Here is an 8617-nt window from a genome sequence, read left to right on the forward strand (position 1 = left end):
ACCCTGGTGCCCCCAGAGCAGACCTCAACTTAAAAAATAAATAAATAAGCTGCAATAATGAGTAAGAAGCAAAAAAGAGCCCTCTCCATTGAGAGCTTCTGTATCAATAGGGAAGAAGCCAACACAAAATCAGATGAGGACAATAGCCTCAAATTGCCTACATCTGAAGCCTCACGAGGGAAGGTACTTTGGTCTCAAGAACAAAAAGCCTTCCTGGAAGAGCTCAAAAAGGATTTTAAAAATCAATTGCGAGAGGTAGAAGAAAAAATGGGGAGAGAAATGAAAGCAAAACAAGAAAACTATGAAAAAAGAATCAGCAGCTTGGAAAAGGAAGCACATAATTTCACTGAAGAAAACAAAGCCTTAAAAAATTCATTTGGCCAAATGGAAAAAAAGGTGCATAATATCATTGAAGAAAATACTGCCTTAAAAAATTCACTTGGCCAAATGGAAAAAAAGGTGCATAATCTCACTGAAGAAAACAATGCCTTAAAAATTAAAGTGGGTCAGTTGGAAAATAAGGAATCCATGAGACACCAGGAATCAGTCAAGCAGAATCAAAAAAATGAAAAAATGGAAGAAAATGTGAAATACCTCATTGGAAAGACAACTGATCTGGAAAACAGATCGAGGAGAGACAATTTGAGAATCATTGGACTACCTGAAAGCCATGACCAGAAAAAGAATCTAGACACCATATTCCAGGAAATTATTAAGGAGAACTGCCCTGATATCATAGAATCAGAGGATAAAATCATCATTGAAAGAATCCACCGATCACCTCCTGAAAGAGACCCCAAAAGGAAAACTCCAAGGAATATTGTAGCCAAATTCCAGAATTATCAGGTGAAGGAGAAAAGACTCCAAGCAGCCAGAAAGAAGCAATTTAAATATCATGGAGCCACAGTCAGGATTGCTCAGGACCTGGCAGCTTCAACATTAAAGGACCGCAAGGCTTGGAATATGATATTCCGGAAGGCAAAGGAGCTTGGATTGCAGCCAAGAATCTATTACCCAGCAAAAATGTGCATTTTCTTTCAGGGGAAAAGATGGACATTTAATGACATTGGGAACTTTCAATCTTTCCTGGTGAAAAGACCAGAACTGAATAGAAAATTCAATCTCAACATACAAGACTCAAGAGAAGTTTAAAAAGGTAAACAGAGGGGGAAAAAAAAAGTTAACCTATTAGGTTAAACTGTTTATATCCTTACACAGGAAGATAATACTCATAACTCTTAAGAACTGTAAATGTATTTGGGCAGAGAGAAGGACTTTACATAGAGGGTATAAATATAAATTGTCTTTGATGTGATGATATAAAAGAATTAAGGGGTTAAAAAGGGAGTCTATGGGGAGGAGAGGAAAGGGGAGGTGGAATGGGATGAATTATATCATATGAAGAGGTGGAAAAAAAAACCTATTACAATAGAGGGAAAGAAAGGAGGGGGGAACATTGTGTCAACCCTTTCTCATTAGATCTGACTCAAAGAGGGAATAACATATACGTTCATTGGGATAAAGAGACTTAACTCATTCTTTAGGGAAGCAAAAGGGGAAGGGAAAGGGGGGGACTGATAGAAGGGAGGACAAAAGCAAGGGAGAAAAGGGTAAAGAAAAGAGAGGGGGGTGATAAAAAGGGAGGGCAGATCAGGGGAGGCAGGGGCAAGAAGTAAAATGTCAGTGAGGAGGAATAAGGTGAAAGAAGGGGGGAAAAGTACAAAGGGGGTAAATAGAATGGAGGGGAATAGACAGTCAGCAATAATAACTGTGAATGTGAATGGGATGAACTCTGCTATAAAACGGAAGCAAATTGCAGAGTGGATTAAAAACCAGAACCCTACAATATGCTGTTTACAAGAAACACATTTGAAGCAGAGAGATACACACAGAGTAAAGGTAAAAGGCTGGAGCAGAATATATTATGCCTCAGCTAAAGTAAAAAAGGCAGGGGTAGCAATCCTTATCTCAGAAAAAGTGCAGGCAAAAATAGATCTTATTAAAAGAGATAAGGAAGGAAATTACATCTTACTTAAAGGTACTATAGATAATGAAGTAATATCAATATTAAATATGTATGTGCCAAGTGGTATAGCATCCAAGTTCTTAGAGGAGAAGTTAAATGAGTTACAAGAGGAATTAGACAGTAATACTATACTAGTGGGGGATCTGAATCTCCCCCTCTCAGAATTAGATAAATCTAGCCAAAAAATAGATAAAAAAGAAGTGAAAGAGGTGAATAGATTACTAGAAAAGTTAGACATGATAGATGTCTAGAGAAAATTGAATGGGGATAGAAAGGAATATACCTTTTTCTCAGCAGTACATGGCACATTTTCAAAAATTGACCATGTATTAGGGCACAAAAACATCATAGTCAAATGTAGAAAGGCAGAAATAGTAAATGCATCCTTCTCAGATCATAAAAATTACATGTAAGAAAGAGCCAGGGAAAATTAGAATGAAAATCAATTGGAAACTAAATAATTTCATTCTAAAGAATGAATGGGCCAAACAAGAAATCATAGAAACAATCAATAACTTTATTCAAGAGAATGACAATAATGAGACAACATACCAAAATCGATGGGATGCAGCCAAAGCAGTGCTTAGGGGAAAATTTATAGCTCTAAATGCTTACATGAATAAAAAAAGAGAAAGAGGAGATTAATGAATTGGGTATGCAACTTAAAAAGCTAGAAAAAGAACAAATTACAAATCCCCAATTAGACACTAAATTAGAGATCCTGAAAATTAAAGGAGAAATTAATAAGATTGAAAGCAAAAAAAACTATAGAATTAATCAATAAAACTAAGAGCAGGTTTTATAAAAAACCAATAAAATAGATAAAATATTGCTTAATTTGATTAAAAAAAAGAAAGAAGAAAACCAAATTACCAGTATCAAAAATGAAAAGGGTGATGTTACCACCAATGAAGTGGAAATTAAATCAATAATTAGGAATTATTTTGCCCAACTGTATGCTAATAAATTTGATAATCTAAATGAAATGGATGAATATTTACAAAAATACAAACTGCCCAGGTTAACTGAAGAAGAAATAAAATCCTTAAATAAACCCATATTAGAAAAAGAAATTGAACAAGCCATTAATGAACTCCCTAAGAAAAAATCCCCAGGGCCAGATGGGTTTATGGGTGAATTTTACCAAACATTTAAAGAACAATTAATTCCAATATTATACAAATTATTTGGAAAAATAGGTGAAGAAGGAGTTCTACCAAATTCGTTTTATGACACAAATATGGTGGTGATACCAAAACCAGGCAAAGCAAAAACAGAGAAAGAAAATTACAGACCAATTTCCCTAATGAATATTGATGCTAAAATCTTAAATAAGATATTAGCAAGGAGATTACAGCAAGTAATCACCAGGATAATACACTATGACCAGGTGGGATTTATACCAGGAATGCAGGGCTGGTTCAACATTAGAAAAACTATTAACATAATCAACCATATCAATAAGAAAACCAACCAAAATCATATGATTATCTCAATAGATGCAGAGAAAGCTTTTGACAAAGTACAGCACCCATTCCTAATAAAAACACTAGAGAGTTTAGGAATAGGGGGAGCTTTCCTTAGAATAATAAACAGTATCTACCTAAAGCCATCAGCAAGTATTATATGCAATGGAGATAAATTAGAGACCTTCCCAATAAGATCAGGGGTGAAACAGGGGTGTCCATTATCACCCCTATTATTTAATATTGTCCTAGAAATTTTAGCTATAGCAATCAGAGAAGAGATAAGAATTAAAGGAATTAGAATAGGCAAGGAGGAAACAAAACTATCACTCTTTTCAGATGATATGATGGTATACTTGAAGAATCCTAGAGAATCAACTCGAAAATTACTTGAAACAATTAACAACTTTAGCAAAGTGGCAGGATATAAAATAAATTCACATAAATCATCAGCATTTCTATACATGACCAACAAAGTCCAGCAGCAAGAGATAGAAAGAGAAATTCCATTTAAAGTAACAGTAGATAATATAAAATACTTGGGAGTCTACTAGCCAAGACAAACCCAGGAACTCTATGAACACAACTACCAAACACTCTTCACACAAATCAAATCAGATCTAAATAATTGGAAAGATATCAATTGCTCATGGATAAGCAGAGCTAATATAGTAAAAATGACAATATTGCCTAAATTAATTTACTTATTCAGTGCCATACCAATCAGACTACCTAAAAATTATTTTATAGAGCTAGAAAAAATAATAACAAAATTAATCTGGAAAAACAAAAAAATCAAGAATATCCATGGAAATAATTATAAAAAAAAATTCATAGGAAGGTGGGTTAGTGGTACCAAATGTGGAGCTTTACTATAAAGCCTCAGTCATCAAAACTATCTGGTACTGGCTAAGAAATACAGTGGAGGATCAATGGAATAGGCTAGGCTCAGGAAATGCAGTAGTAAAGTAAATGACACTAGTAATGTATTGTTTGATAAACCCAAAGACTCCAGCTTCTGGGATAGGAACTCAGTATTTGACAAAAACTGCTGTGAAAACTGGAAGATCGTATGGCAGAAATTAGACATAGACCAACATATTACACCTTATACTAAAATAAGGTCAAAATGGATACATGATTTAGACATAAGAGGTGATACCATAGGTAAATTAGGAGAGAAAGGAATAGTCTACCTATCAGATCTTTGGAAAGGAAAACAGTTTTTGAACAAACAAGAGATGCAAAATGGATGATTTTGATTATATTAAATTAAAAAATTTCTGTACAAACAGAAGCAATGCATCCAAAATTAGAAGGGAGGCAGAAAGCTGGGAAACAATTTTTGAGGCCAGTACTTCTGATAAAGGCCTCATCTCTAAAATATATAGGGAACTAAATCAAATTTATAAGAATCCGAGTCATTCCCCAATTGAGAAATGATCAAAGGATATGAACAGGCAGTTTTCTGATGAAGAAACCAAAGCTATCTATTCCCACATGAAAAAATGCTCTAAATCTCTAATGATTAGAGAGATGCAAATTAAAACAACTCTGAGGTACCACCTGACACCTATCATATTGGCTAAAGTGACAAAAAAGGAAGATAATAAATGTTGGAGAAGCTGTGGGAAAATTGGAACACTAATTCATTGTTGGTGGAGCTGTGAACTGATCCAACCATTCTGGAGAGCAATTTGGAATTATGCCCAAAGGGCAATAAAGCTGTGCATACCCTTTGACCCAGCAATTCCACTTTTAGGTCTTTTTCCCAAAGAAATCATGGAAAGGGGAAAGAGACCCACATGTACAAAAATATTTATAGCTGCTCTTTACGTGGTAGCAAGGAATTGGAAGTTGAGGGGATGCCCATCAATTGGGGAATGGCTGGACAAGTTGTGGTATATGAATACAATGGAATACTATTGTGCTGTAAGAAATGATGAGCAGGAGTTCAGAGAAACCTGGAGGGTCTTACATGAGCTGATGATGAGTGAGATGAGCAGAACCAGAAGAACATTGTACACAGTATCATCAACATTGAGTGTTGACCTACTGTGATGGACTATATTCTTCTCACCAATGCAATGGTACATGAGAGTTCCAGGGAACTCATGATAGAAGAGGTTCTCCAAATCCAAGGAAAAAAAAAAAGAACTGTGGAGTATAGATGCTGATTGAACCATACTATTTCTTTTGCTTTGGGTGCTGTTTTTTTTTTTTCTATTTTGAGGTTTTGCTTTACTGCTCTGATTTTTTTCTCTTATAAAAGGATTAATGCAGAAATAGGATTAATGTTATTATGTGTACATATATGTGTGTATATATCTATATCTATATCTATATATAGATATAGATATAGATATAACCTATATCAGATTACCTGCTGTCTAGGGAAGGGGGGAGGGAGGAGAGGGAGGGAGAAAAATTTGAAATTGTAAAGCTTGTATAAACAAAAGTTGAGAACTATCTTTATATGTAACGGAAAAAATAAAATACCTTATATGTAAAAAAAAAACAAAAAAAACCCCAAAAAACAAATCATAGTGTATGGAGCAAACTGCCTCAGTTTACCCAAAAAACTCGAGGAGACCACCAAGTCAAGCAGAGAGAGATTTATTACATCCTCATGAGGACGGGCAAAACCCAATTACACATTGAAGTCTTGCAAAGATATGCCCAATCCTCTAGGTTTTTATAGTAATCTTGAAAAGGACTGTCCCCACGTACACCTAGGGTGGATGAGCTGACAATCTAACATCCAATCCTGTCTCATCCAAGGTGCGTGTTCAGCTCATGATCAATGTATGGAGACATGCATACGTGTTCCAGGAGCAAGGGGGAAAAGGGGAGGGGGAACAAGGTCAAACCACAGGAAAAGGAAACAGGGGAGTGAGAGTCAGATGTTTCAAATCTCACAGTTCCCACTGACTCCCCTCTTCAGGCCCCTGTCTCTAAAGATAAGGATGACAGGGTTAAAATTTATCTTCGGCTATGTTGGGAAGTCAAAGAAATAATTGGCAATTAAACTTAAAGGAGACAGTGAGAATTTGACAAGCAATAAACTTCTAAACTAACTATATTGGGTCAGGGCTGGGTACCTTCCAGACCCCATCCTCAGAGTTTAATCTGACTCAAATCCATAATCATATCATACAATAGCAAGCTCAATAAATATGCAAAAGACAGTGATAATAATGAGACAATATTGCAAAATTTCTTGGTTACAGCTAAAATATTCATGGGAGGAAGACTTCTTTCCCTGAAAGGGTATAATAATAAAATAGAAAGACTGAATGACAGTATATGCAATGGGGGGACCAATTTTTAATTGGGGAGTGCTAGCTAAGCGGCTCACCGCAATATTGGGGCAAGGAAGGAGACAGGCAGCCGCCCTCAAAACAGAACAAGATTTATTTGAACAAGAACGAACTTAAAAAAAAAAAAAACACAAACAGGATCAGTAGGATCAAGGGAAAGGAAATAAAATGGGGAAAGGGAAATTATAATGCCTGAAAAAATACCACCGCCCAGGAATCAGGTGAAAATACACAGCAGAATGCCTGTCTCTTTCCAGCTTCCACCTAGAATACCCAATTCTCCTCCCCTGAACCTAGAAACACCCCACACAGCCCCAGCCAATGGGATGGCCACTCTGATAGTCACATGACTGCCCTCACTAGGCTTCCAATCATAATTTTGCCAGGCCCATGTAGGCGTCTGCGTGGTGATGATGTGAGGTGCCAGAGCCCTGGCAATGGCTACAACCAGTGGGTGGAGCACCATGCTGTTTGCGGAGCCCCAGGTCAGTGCACGCGGAAGCATAAAAACCTGAAACAACAATCAATTCTTTACAGCAATTTTAAAATGAAAAACTCAGCTAATAAACCTCAAATAAGAATAAGTAAAGAATTTTTGAAGGTCAGACATGTCATAGATTGAGGAAAATAGACAATGAAACTAAAAGCATATTCTCTGAAAAAACTGACAAAAGTGATAAACCTTTAGCTAAACATACTAAAAAGAAGAAATGAGATTCAAATGAACAAAATTTAAAATGAAGAAAGACAGATTTCAGCACAGAAGAAATTTTAAAAGAATGATCAGAATTACTACATACAGTTATTGGCAGTAAAAATAATTTAAAAGATAAATGATTTTTATGAAATATAACCTACCCACATTAATATATTATATATTGAACTAGCTATAAAAGAACTACCAAAACTGGGAAAAGTTCTCTGATCCAGATAGACTTAAAAGAGAATTTTATAATTTTAATTAATAATTAATAACTATATTACACAAAGTATTTTCATATATTGGGAAAGAAAATACTCTACCAATCTTCTTTTATGAGATGTACATAGATATAATGCAAAAAGTAGGGAAAGCTGAAGTTAAAGAGAGAGAGAGAGAAAGAGAGAGAGAGAGAGAACCATTGACCCATATCATTAATCAATACCAATTTTAAATTTTAAAATAATATCCTGGGAGTGACTACGTGGCTCAGTGGATAAAGCACCAGCCCTGGATTCAGAAGGACCTGAGTTCAATTCTGGCCTCTGACACTTGACACTTACTAGTTATATGACCCTGGGCAAGTCATTTAACCTTCATTGCCCCATAAAAAAAACAAACACATGAATGAATAGATAAATAAATGAATGAATAAATGAACAAACAAGCAGACAAGTACGTAAATAAACAAGCAAATAAATAAATAGAAGAATGAATGAATGAATAAATAAGTGAATAAATGAATGAATGAATGAATGAATGAATGAATGAATGAATGAATGAATGAATGAATGAATGAGTGAGTGAATGAAAGAATATCCTGGCAAAAACTCCACATCAATTTATTCTCTAAAACATTCAACATAATCAAGTTAGATTTATATTGAGAATTAAAAATGATTTAAAATCAGAAACCCAGCAAAATAATTATTACAATTTTAATTCATTTTGAACTTAAATGCAAGTAAAAAGAACATTTCCATATACACAGTACAACATAAAAACCATTCAATATAAAACATTAATTTTTATTTAATTTTGTTTCCTTTTTTTAAAAAAACTATGTAATAAGTATTATATGTTTTTCAAAACTACCTTGATTTTC

This window comes from Dromiciops gliroides, chromosome 1 (genome assembly GCF_019393635.1).
Source record: "Dromiciops gliroides isolate mDroGli1 chromosome 1, mDroGli1.pri, whole genome shotgun sequence".
Taxonomy (NCBI): domain Eukaryota; kingdom Metazoa; phylum Chordata; class Mammalia; order Microbiotheria; family Microbiotheriidae; genus Dromiciops; species Dromiciops gliroides.